The 13,104-nt window shown below is 44.7% G+C and overlaps 1 protein-coding gene across 32 annotated transcripts in view; it reads right to left on the reverse strand.

Annotated features, from left to right (window-relative positions):
• The window catches only part of ADD3 (adducin 3), a 147,261-nt gene extending 141,962 nt beyond the window's left edge, over positions 1-5,299 (reverse strand). For 3 of the 32 annotated variants that reach the window (XM_058298477.2, XM_058298459.1, XM_023583032.3), the window contains exon 1: positions 2,778-3,118. The gene's annotated coding sequence lies outside the window, so the exon portion shown is untranslated. Of the gene's footprint in view, positions 1-1,810; positions 1,931-2,605; positions 3,119-3,525; positions 4,322-4,881 lie in introns of those variants that run through there. The other 29 variants (XM_023583035.3, XM_023583031.3, XM_058298467.2 and 26 more) reach the window with 25 other exon arrangements.
• Between the last annotated feature and the right edge of the window lie 7,805 nt (positions 5,300-13,104).

The following is a 13,104-nucleotide window of genomic DNA, read 5'->3' on the forward strand; positions in this document are numbered from 1 at the left end:
TGGGACCTTTGTATGATGTTCTACATGTTTGTAAGTTAACAACTTTTACTATATACTTATTGTTTATGTATGTTCATGTATGAATGATATACTTCAATAAAATTTAAAAAAGAATCTTCCAAAGTCAAAAATGACTCAACTTAATGCAGATTAAGTACCACCCTTCAGATTTAAATATTAATACAACTTGTTAGCGGTATTAATGAAAGGGTGTGGCTAAACAAGACACATGCACACTTAGTTCTTTTGGGGATAATGTGAAGATCTTTCACTGATCTACAATTTGTATGATAGGATCAGGGCCCAGTGGTTACATGGGCTACCTTGGAAGCCATTCTCTAATTTCAGATTAGCCTGTGCCACCTACTAGCCGTATGCTGTACGCCTTGGGAAGCATACTTAACCTCTCCATGCCTCTGTTTAGTCATTAGGCTGTTATTAGGAGTAACTAAATTAAAGCATATAAAATTCTTAGAATAGTGCCTGGCACAGTGGTAGAGCAAACAAATATTAGCTATAATAAATATTTGCTGGCTCTTCACTTCCTGGGTAGCATGACATAACCACTTCCTAAAAAATAGGTCATTTTAGATACTGTCCTGTTGATGATGTATACACATTAAGCAATTATTGAGTACCAGACTCTATTCTAAGCACTTCATATAAAATACCTCATTTAAACTAAAGTTCTAATACTATCATTTCCCACATTCAACAAATCCTTTTCAGTGCTGGGTTTCTATGTTTTCACATGATTTCTTCCCCCACAAAAATGCTTGACGACATACCCAAGTACTGCCCAATGCTAATCAACTGCTCTAAATTAGGACAGATAGACCACATTACCACCTGTAGGTTCAGGGGTGACAAAAATGCTCATACATGAGAAAATGACTACTTCAGGTAGCCTCACATCACCTTATATCTAGGTTTGAGGACTGTGTGTAGGAGGAGGCCTATGTCCTCTTAGTTTCAAAAGACATTCTGGTTTTACAAAGACCAAATCCACATTTTTAAATATCATGGGGCAGAACTCACATTCATCCGAGTATAGTATCATTTAATTAAGGAGTCAGAAACAGGAAAGCGTACAATACAAGCTTCTCCTTCATTTCCAGTCACTAGTTAAAATTTACATTCTGAAAATATAATCCTATCAAACAAAATAAATATTTCCCTGGTGTCATATGATCGATCACCTGTCATGTCAAATGTTTACCAAACATTTCCTGCTCATATATATTAAACTCCCCATAAGCAATTCTCTCAACAACTCTTAGACTATGTTTAATATTCAAAATAGACACACCACTTTTTTTTCCCCCTTTAAAAGCAACTATTACCAACATGCCAGCACTTGAGGTCAATTTTAAAAATTATTACAGAACTCTTTAGAAAGACGAAGAGTTAAATGTAGCAAAAGTGGCCTTTTTTTCCCTGCTCCGTCCTCTGTAAAGTCAATCTGTTCAATTTAAGCAAAGGAAAAATGAGTTACAATGCAATAACAGGGCAATCAAGACTTAGAGATGTAAAAATTTTCTACAAATGTTTCAAAAGTAACTTAACCCTATAAATGGGTTGGTTCTCAGCGTCATGCCTTAATTACACAAACCTTTTTAATAGTCAGGCATCTTAAATTTAAAAAGACAAATTAAACTGTCCTCTTATTTGAACACCCTTACTTAGAAGTCTTCTAGAGTCAAAATTAGGATGTACCCGGCATGAAGTAGAGGGAATCCATTCCAGGCAAAGCAACCATTTCATACTGTTAAATCTAAACTGTGGCAAAATTTAATATAAATGTACATACACTTTTGTTGTAGCTGGTCCCAATTTCCAGAATCTTATCAATTCTTTCATCAACCTTGTATGCAATCCTCAAAGCTTTAGTTAAATTCCATTTCTCTCCAAACTATTCAAACAGTCAACTGCAACAGCACATGTGCCAAGGAAATTAGTGATTTTACTTACACTCCCGTTTTAAACGGGCACCAACTTGCAATTAAATCTCTGCAACAAAAAAAGTTCACCTGGGGCCATTCTTGCCATTTTAATAGAGGCCCAGGCTTTTCTACCTGTCTCTGTGGCCTTGGGGAGACATGCCCCAAACACCAGCAAATCGGACCAGCTGCCAACTCTTCCTGTCACCCGGGGCAGGAGGCGCAACCTAAAGTGGAAACGTCTGGAGGGGTGTATTTTATGTCAGAGTGTGCTCTGTGTGTGTGTGTGTGTGTGTGTGCGGGCGCGGATTGGAAGAAAAAGGTGGTTAAACACTTTTAATTTGTATCCGAAGTTTTTTAAATTTTGGGAGGGGGGAGCGACAAAACACACCCAAACTCCCTCCTTTCTCCACCTTTTCCAAGCGCGGGAATCTCCCATCCACCTTGGAGGCTTGGGGTCCCTGGATCACCAAAGCTTCATCTAGGATTTAGATGTTATAATTCCCCGCCCTCCCGGGGAAACCCAGAAAACAAACGAAGGAGCCGGGCCCACTCCGCGGCGCCCCGAGACCGCGCTCTGCAGTCCCCCGGACCCTCCCCCAAGTACACTCCCCTCGCGACCCCCTAAGCCCCCATTCCCGCCGCTCGGGCGCAAGGGGACTCACCTGAGGCCGCGCACACAGCCAATAGGAAGTCCCCTCGGCCCCGCACGCTGCCGCGCTCCCCACTCCCGCGCGACCCCCCGGGGGGTCCCCGCAGCCCACCTCCGCGCGGGCGCCCGCCGTCCCCGCTGGGAGGAGGCGCGCAACCACGGGCCTGCTCGCCCCGCCAGATTACCTCGCAGCGCGCGGCGGCTTTGTGTCCCTCCCTCCTCTGCCGTGGCCGCCCGAACCGCAGCGGCCGCGCGATCCGCCGCCACCTCTCCAGCGCCGCGGGGCTCCAGAGGGGCGGGCACGGGACGGGGAGGGGGCGTGAAGAGGGAGGGACCTGAGCGCCCAGCCCTGGGCGGCGGAGGCGGCGACACCTGGGCCGCCGACGCCCCCAGCTCTCGCCGTCTTTTTAAAAATATAACCCCACCGCCCGCCCCTCGCCCGGGCGACCGTTACCGAGGGCCGGCTGGCGCGGCGGCGGCCCCGGCGAAGCGCCCCCGGGCTCCCCCGGCCCCGCCCAGAGGCCCCGCCCCCAGGCCCCCAAGCGCCTCGGGCCCGCCCCCCGCCGGCCCCCGAGCGCCCCCTGGCCCTGCCCCTCGGCCCCCCGAGCGCCCTGACCGCGCCGCAGACGGTCGCCGAAGGCCTGTGGGCCCGCCCCCGCCAGGCCCCGCCCCGCCCGCGCCCCGCCCCGCGCGCCCCCGAGCGCCCCCCGGCGCCGCCGCGGCCCCCTCCCCCCCAAGCCAGCTCAGCCTCCCGGAGGCCTCGGGTGCGGAGGGGGCGCCTGGCGCGGGCGGGCCCCAGGCGCCCCCCCTCCCCCGCACCCTGTTCCTCCGGGCTGAGCGGCCCGGGTCCGCGGCGTGCCCTGAGGGAAACGGCAGAGACGGAGACCGACCGCGGAGGGAGGAGGGACTCCTGGAACCGCCTCCCGCCCTGACCTGAGCGAGCCCCCCACTCCCGAGGCGGAGCCGGCGCCTCCCGAGTCAGCCTCTGCATACCTCCCGCACTGGCTGCCTGCTCTGCGGGCGGAGGCCACTGCTACGCTCAACCTGCGCACGCCCCCCACAGGAGGGGCCTGGCTCGTCTTCTCGGCGCACTTGCCTGTGGGGGCGCCCTCTCCCCCCCGCTCACTTCCGCGGACGGCGAGCGCGGGGACTCTCTCATTCCTGCTCCCCTTGGACGCGTCAAGGGGCTTCCCCCTACCTTGCTGCCCGGCCTCGTGACCTCCTGAGAGGCTGACCTCTTGAAGGTGAAAAGCCCGGGCCCCGCCGGGCAGCTTTCAAAATGAGCCCGGGCCCGGGCAAACTTTGCAACACGGAGTTGCAGGGATGTGAATCCTTCCACAGGTGACACTGGGCCGCCCACCCCTCCGCGCAGACACGCTTCTCACCACACCTATCCTCGAAATAGACCTCTCAGCAGCCAGCGTCTTGCTCTCTCACCGACGACTTGCGCCTCCTCTCCACACACATCCTCCACGAGCACGAATGCATCTCTCCCACACCCACGATCAGGCATTCCCCCTGAGCGCCACCCTGGTTATTCACGGTCTCTTGAGTCAACCCCACCCGGACACACACAAACTTCATTCCCCACCCTCGTCTCTCTTCGTTTCCAAGGCACTGGCGACAGTCCACTTCATTTCCTTCCTCTGCAGACTCTTCTCTTCCCCCTCAAATATACCTCACGCCATCCCGCTCATCTTATCCCCTCCCTCTAACCTAAAAATGTGCTGATTAAAATGTAGTTTCCTCTTCCTACACATGAAGCGTGGAAAATGAATCTTGTCTTGGTACAAACTGTGATTCATTTATCCTCGTTTTCTCTCTCCACTGGACTAAGGCTAGAAGAATTTTAGTCTGCCACCATCTCCTATCTGCTCAAAAACCTAATCATGCCTTATGGTTTTGAAATACCCCTCAGAAACCGTGAGAGTTCCTGGCTTTGGGGAGAAAAAAATATTTGGAAAATGCTCCGTCTGTCATTTTATTTGGCATTTTTTAGATATCCGCAGTATTTGAGAGATACATTGGGAGTGGCTGGATGTTTTCTTGCAATTAAAAAGAAAAAAGAAAAGCTTTGCATGCATCAAGGTTAGTCTTTTCATAAATAGCAAAAAAGTAGAAGCTAAGGGCACATATCAGATAACAGCCTCCACGAATCTACGATCTCCCCCCCCCCCCAAAAGGCAGACAAATTAACATAATCCATTTTAAGCATGTCTGATGAACAGTCTTTTCCCTGATCATTCCCTTTCCCAGTGTCTGGACAAAATGGATAAAAGATCTGCTTACCCTCTGAGGATCCAAGGTTTCCTGTGTCCAGAGCAGTAGAGGTGTGTGTGATTGTGTGTGTGCCTGTGTGTGTGTCTGGATGTGTATGTTTTCCGTTCTCTAGGTGTGGGTTCTGCAGTGCTGCACAGAAACTCACTGCAGCCTCAGATCAGCGGCAGCAGTGACGGCGGCGGCAGCAGCAGCAGCAGCTTCTCCCTGTGCTGAGTAGTAAAGTGTGTGACTTAGTACCCAGGGTTGACAATTACCATTAGGCGCTTGCTTTTAAGAGAGGAGGCGGAATCTTTCTTAAAGGAATGGGTTTTGTTTTTCCTCTCCACTATTGCTTCATAAGAGGCAGAAAGGGTGGAAACAGTTTTTTGAACTGAGTAAAGCTGCACAGCTGTGGGAGGTCAAGGTTATGGAGAGACCGATTCAGTGTGAGTCAATGAAACGCTAGAAACAGTTTAAAAGAGCCCTGCTTAACTTCAAGCAGCATTGGGGTCCGTGGCGAAGCTGAAGTGGTGTGCCTTGAAACCGACTAGTATTTTGTGCTAATATTTAATTTCCAATCATTGCACTAAAATGATAACTATAAAAAGTGGAGGTATTTAGTATTTAATAAAAAAAAACTCATGTAAGTCAGGGAGAAATGGACTAAAGTCATGCTGACATTTTATAAGCGTACCTGGAATTTCAGTGAATGTCAATATTAGAAAATATATCATTAACAAATTTCAATGTGTACTCATGTTATTTTAAAAATCACGATGTTTATAGAAAAAAACAAAGTAATATTTGAAGTCATTTCCAAAAATAATAGCAAAATCCTATGCTATTTCAGTGGCAGTTCAAAAGTCCACAAAACGAAGAAGCTCATAAATAGATTAACTTACTTTAAATACATATGTATCTACTATTTATTTAAATATGATGTGTCCATATACAGGGAACTTGAGAATCTGCAGTATGTACTTTTTTATCATTTTTTCTTTTTTTAAAAGATACATAGATCACTCAAAATGTTACATTAAAGAGGTTCCCATAGACCCCATTCCCCACACCTCCCACTCCTCCCACATCGACAACTTCTTTCACTAGTGTGATACATTCATTGCATTTGATGAATACATTTCAGAGTAGTCCTACACAGCATGAATTATAGTGCATTATGTACTTTAAATTTTATTTTTAATAATAAACTTTTACGCACTGATCATCTATGATATTTCTTCTTCATTGGTAAATGAAGAGGCGTGGTCTCAAAGTGTGAATAGAGAATGGAAATGTAGAAAATATTGTGACTGTTTTTCCACCGCAGTTTTTGTTAATTACCTGTGTGATTATTTAGCTTAATTTAGTAACTTAGCTTCTTTAGTAAAATGAGGAAGTTGTATTGCATTTTTCCAGCGTCCTTTTTAGCATTTCAAAATACTATGATTTTATGACATTTATATGTTTATACTTTTGTTTTTTGGTGGAAGTGTTCACACTCTAAATTACTTTCCTGAAAATTTGAATTAAAAGTAAAGTCTTTTTTAAAGAATAACCAGAGCTTGTTATTTACCACTATTCTGAAATTATTTTTCAAAACAAGAAATTATTTCAAAAAGTGAATAAGCTTACTTTAATCTGAATTATGATTATGTACCCTATCAAAACTGATTTTTCTATAGCAGAAGCCTACTCTAGTACAGGATTACTAATTTACTGGAATACTGTATCGTGTCCTTTTTTTTTAGATTAAAAAAAAAATTATTTCTCTCCCCTTCCTCCCAGTTGTCTGCTCTCTGTGTCCCTTTGCTGTTTGTTTTCTGTGTCCACCTGCATTCTTGACAGCAGCAGCAGGAATCTGTGTCTCTTTTTGTTGCGTCATCTTGCTGTGTCAGCTCTCCTCGTGCATGGCGCCACTCCTGTGCAGGCTGCAATTTTTTTGCACAGGGCGGCTCTCCTTGTGGGGGTGCACTCCTGGCACATGGGGCTCCCCTAGGCAGGAGAAACCCATGTGACACAGCACTCCTTGTGCACATCAGCTCTGCGTATGGGCTAGCTCACCACATGGCTCAGGAGGCCCTGGGTTTGAACCCTGGACCTCCCATATGGTAGGCGGAGGCTCTATCAGTGGAGCCAAATCCGCTTCTTATATATTGTGTCTTAAGTAATAATAATAACCTGTTTTAAAACTAGAGCATCATAGAATGGTAAAGCTGGAAGAGATTTTAGTATTTAGTTCAACTCTGTAATTTTAAAAGTGGGAAAAATGGAAAACTAGGGATGAATTAGGGTCAGAGCTAAGGTTAACTTTGAGTCTGCACTCCACACACACACACATACACACTGCTTCACATGTGTGGACATACACCCTGTTTCACATATCCAGAAGAGGGGCTGAGCAGGACATGTCACAACAAAAAGAAAGCTACTTTCATGTAATGAAAATGAAAAAATGTATTCAGAGAAATGTTAAAAAAAAAGAAAAAAAAATGACCCCTGGGGAACTCACAACAGCTATTAGCAAACTCTTGCTTTTCTTCCACCTAAGTAACAGGGTCTTCAACCCCGTGGGATGCTTTCTTGCAGCCTTTGGTTCCTCTGGTCCTTTTTTTCTATATCCTCGAATATGCCTGCCAAAAGGAAAAGTTCATTGTGGAGCCAATTGGGGGAAAATATTGTTGAGACTTATTGTGGCCTTTTAGAGATGCTTTTCGGAAGTTGAAAGCTTTGGGTTAGATATGAATGTTTTCCCTAAAATCCTCATTGAGCATTCCTGACAGGGAACCTGGCATTAACCTAAACCCAGTCTTCCTAGTGTCAAGGCCATATCATGAGTTTACCTCTTTCAAGGATAAAATTTGCGCTGTATTAGCTGACATAGCAAATTTGGTGTTTTGTGTACCTGGCAGGACAATTTATCACCTTAATTTTTGTTAATGTCTCCTACAGGGAAAAAATCAAAGGAAATTATTTGCCCAGTTTCCTTCATCCGTTTTGTTTATCTTGCTCCTCTGCACTGAAAGCTTTTCATTTCAACTACCAGGTGGTAGCTGGCAGTAATAAAGTCGCAATTCTCTGTATAATTAAACCCCTACACACACAAAATATTAAATGCATTTCTTTGTATCTCCCCAAAGTGCTAAACAGTCTCTTATATAAAGACACTTAATAGATACTTTTAAAAAGATGAATACATGAATTAATGAATGAACAGTCCCCAAAATATCCAGAAACTGATTACAAAGTGTTTTTTGTTTGTTTTAATCTGTGTTGTCCAAAACAACTGACTCCATTCTCCACCTCTCTTTTCTAACACAGTCATGATCTAAGAGAAACAATCTCCTTTCTGTAGAGCTCTTTAGGCATGCCTGATTTGTATTCTCCAATTAATTTGTAGCCACAGTTCTCCACATGAACTCTGGATAGATCAAGCAGTAGCAAAGACATTTTCTGCCAAGAAAACACAGGCTTAAGTTTCAAAATTCTCATGTTCTAGTTGTGACACCAACTGGTTATATGGCCTCAAACAAGTTTCTTTATTTTTTAAGATTTATTTTTTATTTATTTCTCCCACCCCCTCCCCCAGTTGTCTGCTCTCTGTGTCCATTTGCTGTGTGTTCTTCTGTGACTGCTTCTATTCTTATCAGCAGCACCAGGAATCTGTGTTTCTTTTTTTGTTGCGTCATCTTCTTGTGTCAGCTCTCCGTGGGTGCAGCACCACTCCTGGGCAGGCTGCACTTTCTTTTGTGCTGGGCTATTCTCCTTACAGGGTGCACTCCTTGCGTATGGGGCTCCCCTACGTGGCGGACACCCCTGCATGGCACGGCACTCTTTGTGTGCAACAGCACTGCGCATGGTCCAACTCCACACGGGTCAAGGAGGCCTGGGGTTTGAACTGCGGACCTCCCATGTGGTAGGTAGACACCCTATCCATTGGGCCAAGTCTGCTTCCCTCCAACAAGTTTCTTGACACGCTTGTCATTCAGTTTAGCCATCTTTTAATTGGTGGTGGTAGACTGTAACACCTGCAGTACCTACTTCATGGGATTGTTATGAAGTTCAAATGAGATAATATAAAAATGCTTTGAACTTTTCAAAGTACTGTATAAATATAAGGTATTACTAATAGGCAGATATATTTTAAATCAATTATCTAGTTCAAGAAACTTTATCCTAAACAACCTGTTTTTTACTTATTGTTTCAGAAAGCAAACAGGTCTTTATCTCTCTCACTAAATGCATACACACACACATACACTCTACTGCCCCCAATTTAATAACTTCTCAGCTTTGAGAATTTTCCCCTGTCATGGGAAATATACATCTGCAGTTGACTATGAAGAGCCAAGCAATTATACAGAGAACCCGACCCCCGTATCACCCCCCCAAATCTACCTTCTTAAAGCTCTCAGACAGTAAAGTAAACTTAATGAAGCACAACAGCCTTTTCATGGTACGTAATGCCATGAATTTAATCAGTGGGGTTAGATGAGCCATTCATTTGAAACTTGGCCATGCTACATACATTTTGATCGCCCTTTTATGCCAAGCCTGTCTGGAAAGTACTTGGGGAACAGAGCAAGGAGGACTGACATGGAACTCATGCTAATGAGTTCTCCATTCCCCAAGGAGACATAATCAGGGCAATACTCAAGGATTCATCAACATATTTTATTAACACTATGTGACCTACATGGTTTATTTTAAAGGGATTACCTCACTAAATCTCTGAAAGATCCTTAGACAAATGTTTAAGTAATCAAGCCTGATAAATTTCTTTAGGTGATAAATGAAATATCACCTGGGACACACCCCCCCCCCCCTTTTTTCATTTGAGAGGTCTTTTTATCCTCATTACTTATTTTCCATTTGGTGACTTTTAAAATCATCATGGTTACATAAATAACTGCTATAAATAGGATGCTCTTAATGAAAGGCCTACTCAAAGTTAGGACATAAAAACTCATACAAACAATTTCAGAGTCAGTTCCTATGTAGAGAGGCTGAAAAAATGAATGCAAAGTTGCTATTGCTGTGTGAAACCTAAAATATGTCAGTTGCATATATGTCTTTTCATCACATGGTGATGTGCTTTAAGATTTCAACTGTTAGTCTTTAATATATATGATTGAATTACATAATCCTAAAACCAAGTGTTTTCATCTTTATGGCAGTATTTCTAGAATGTGATCAGAACTACTGCAATAAAATTACCTGGAATGTCTGGTAAAATGCTGAGTCCTGGGGCCCTATCCCAACTTTACTGAATTAGAATTTTGGGGGGGCATCCTGGGTTGAGGGTTTTTTAAAGCACCCCAAGTGATTCTCAAGTACACCAAAGTTTGAGCCCTGCTCTCCTATAGAAGCAATGCAGTGTGCAGAATCTCAGAGACATGATGATGAGAGAAATGAAAGTGGTTCCTTCTCCACAGTGTGACAGGGATCCAGATGAGGATCTACATCTTCTGCTGGGCAGGATACTTCACATCTCTGAGTTCTAGTAACCTCATTGGTAAGATAGTACCTGTTTGACAGTTGTTGTGAGAATTAAACAGCATACATATGGAGTTTCTGCTCTAATGACTGTCCCATAATGGAACTTAAGTTTTTTCCCCTTGTTCAAGAATGGGGCCCCAGGTACAATTTTCTTGTCTTGTGGTCTTAGTATGGTTGGTAAAAAATATATATGAACGGGAAGCGGACTTAGCCCAATAGATAGGGCATCCACCTACCACATGGGAGGTCCGCGGTTCAAACCCCGGGCCTCCTTGGCCTGTGTGGAGCTGGCCCATGCGCAGTGCTGATGCGTGCAAGGAGTGCCGTGCCATGCAGGGGGTCCCCCGCGTAGGGATGTCCCCTACATAGGGGAACCCCAACAGCAAGGAGTGTGCCCTATGAGAGCCATTCAGCACGAAAAGAAAGTGCAGCCTGCCCAAGAATGGCGCCGCACACATGGAAAGCTGACACAACAAGATGATGCAACAAAAAAAGAAACACATATTCCCAGTGCCACTGATAAGGATAGAAGCAGTCACAGAAGAACACACAGTGAATGGACACAGAGGGCAGACAATTGGGGGATGGGGAGAGAAATAAATAAATAAATCTTTAAAATATATATATATATATATGACTAGTAGTTTAATGATAGCTAAAACATTGAGTTCTCATAATATGCCAGAACTGGATGCCTTATATGTATTATTTTATTTTGTAACTACAATTATTATTATTTTCATCTTACAGATAATGAAATTTAGAAGGGATGAGTAACTTGTCCAAAATAAGACTTAAAGGTTATAAGTAACTTGCCCAGTGTCTCAGAGCAAAGGATTACCAGAGCTGGGATTCGAACCCTCTTCTTGTGAACTCTAGAACCTAACTATTAATTATGCTGTATGGGGAAGCAGATTTGGCTCAATGAATAGAGCATCCACCAACCACATGGGAGGTCCAACTTTCAAACCCAGGGCCTCCTGACCCATGTGGTAAAGCTGGCCCACGTGCAGTGCTGATGCATGCAAAGATAATCCTGCCATATAGGGGTGTCCCTCACATAGGGAAAGCCCCACGTGTAAGGAATGCACCCCTTAAGGAGAGGCCCCACGCAGAAAAAGTGCAGCCTGCCCAGGAGTGGGGCCGCACACATAGAGAGCTGACCCAGCGAGATGATGCAACAAAAAGAGACACAGATTCCCAGTGCCACTGACAAGAATATAAGTGGACACAGAAGAACACAGAGCATCATGTTACTCAAATGTGGCCAGTCTCGAAGCCAAACTCAACATGTAAATGCAATGCCTTCCCCCAGCGTGGGACATGACACCCGGGGATGAGCCTCCCTGGCACTGAGGGACCACTATCAACTACCAACTGATGATGCAACTGGAAAATGACCTTATACAGAAGGTTCAACGCGGGTCAGCGGAATATCCCTGTCTACATAAAATAACATGACTTTAAAATGCTGTTTGACCTAATGTAAGGGGGAAATGGAAAGGAGAAATGAGTTTATATGGCTACGGGTCTCTAAAAAAGAGTCTGAAGGCTGTCAGAAGGATTGCCCTTATGCACAACTGAGCAGAGTCTGAGAGACAGATAAAGCAGATACAACCCCCAGATATCGGTTCCTTCGAGGGCTAAAGAGACCCATGGGAGTTATGGTCATGGCCGATGGGATTAACTACCAGGTCAGATGGCCCCTCTTTGGAACTGGTGTTTATGTGTGATGAATCTGGACTCAGATGGGATCTCTCTTCATAAGACTTTCATGCTAATGTGCTGGAGGTGCAGTTAGTGTCGGGGTTTAAGATATATTTAGGGGATCTGAATCTCTGGACTGACAATGTGATAGCCAGGTCCTGAGCCTCAACAGACTCCAGCACCTACAATCTGACTTATTGGGCTCACCACACTCAGCTAAGATGGAGTTGAAGAAGGACAACCACCACACCATGGAGCCTAGAGTGATTACAACTGAAAGTGGGAGGATTGCATCCAGCATCCATGTGGAATCTGAGCCTCCTCTTGACATAGAGGTGCAATGGACACAACCAATCCAATGTCCACATAGAAAAGGTGGCACTGGATTGAGAAAAGTGGACATGATGGCTGATGGGTATGGGGAAAGGCAGGAAGAGATGAGAGGTGGAGGCGTCTTTGGGACATGGAGCTGCCCTGGATGGTGCTTCAGGGGCAATCACTGGACATTGTAAATCCTCACAGGGCCCACTGGATGGAATGGGGAAGAGTATGGGCCATGATGTGGACCATTGACCATGAGGTGCAGAGGTGCCCAAAGATGTACTTGCCAAATGCAATGGATGTGTCATGATGATGGGAAGGAGTGTTGCTGGGGGGGGGGGGGGGGGAGAGGAGGGGTGGGGGTGGTAGGGTTCAATGGGACCTCATATATATATTTTTTAATGTAATATTATTACAAAGTCAATTAAAAAAAAGGAAAAAAAAAAAAAGAAGAACACAGAGCAAACGCAAACAGACATAGAAAGCAGACAACCTGGGTGGGGGGAGGGAGTGGAAAGGGAGAGAAATAAATAAATAAATAAATAAATAAATCTTCTTTAAAGAAATCATGCTGTATGTCTGCATGCTCTCTAAGTGTTTATTTATTTTATTTTATTTTATTTTTTACAGAAAAAAACCTAAATTTTCTGGAAGGGTTTCGTGCCCTGCACATGGGGGCAATTTGTACACACTAGTGAAGTTAACACTAGCTATAATGTTTCTAGATGC

Source organism: Dasypus novemcinctus, chromosome 6 (assembly GCF_030445035.2).
Source record: "Dasypus novemcinctus isolate mDasNov1 chromosome 6, mDasNov1.1.hap2, whole genome shotgun sequence".
Classification (NCBI taxonomy): Eukaryota; Metazoa; Chordata; class Mammalia; order Cingulata; family Dasypodidae; genus Dasypus; species Dasypus novemcinctus.